Below are 256 nucleotides of genomic sequence, written 5' to 3' on the forward strand. Positions count from 1 at the left end.
CGCTCCGGCGTGCTGCGGTGGCGATGCTCCGTGGGTTGCGGTTGTAGGGCGCACTGGGTGCCTGGGGCCCCTCCCTCGGCGGGGGAGCTGCGGTGATGGCGGCGCGGCGGCATCGCGACGGTGGAAGTTCTGCTGATGGTGAGCTGCAGCTGTGGCAGTGAGCCATAGTTTTTGGAAGGGGAGCTACACGAGACCGTCCACACACCATAAATCGCTATGCCAAACCCGGGGCCACCGCCCCGATGATCCGGCAGCG

This window comes from Triticum aestivum, chromosome 4B, assembly GCF_018294505.1.
Source record: "Triticum aestivum cultivar Chinese Spring chromosome 4B, IWGSC CS RefSeq v2.1, whole genome shotgun sequence".
Classification (NCBI taxonomy): Eukaryota; Viridiplantae; Streptophyta; class Magnoliopsida; order Poales; family Poaceae; genus Triticum; species Triticum aestivum.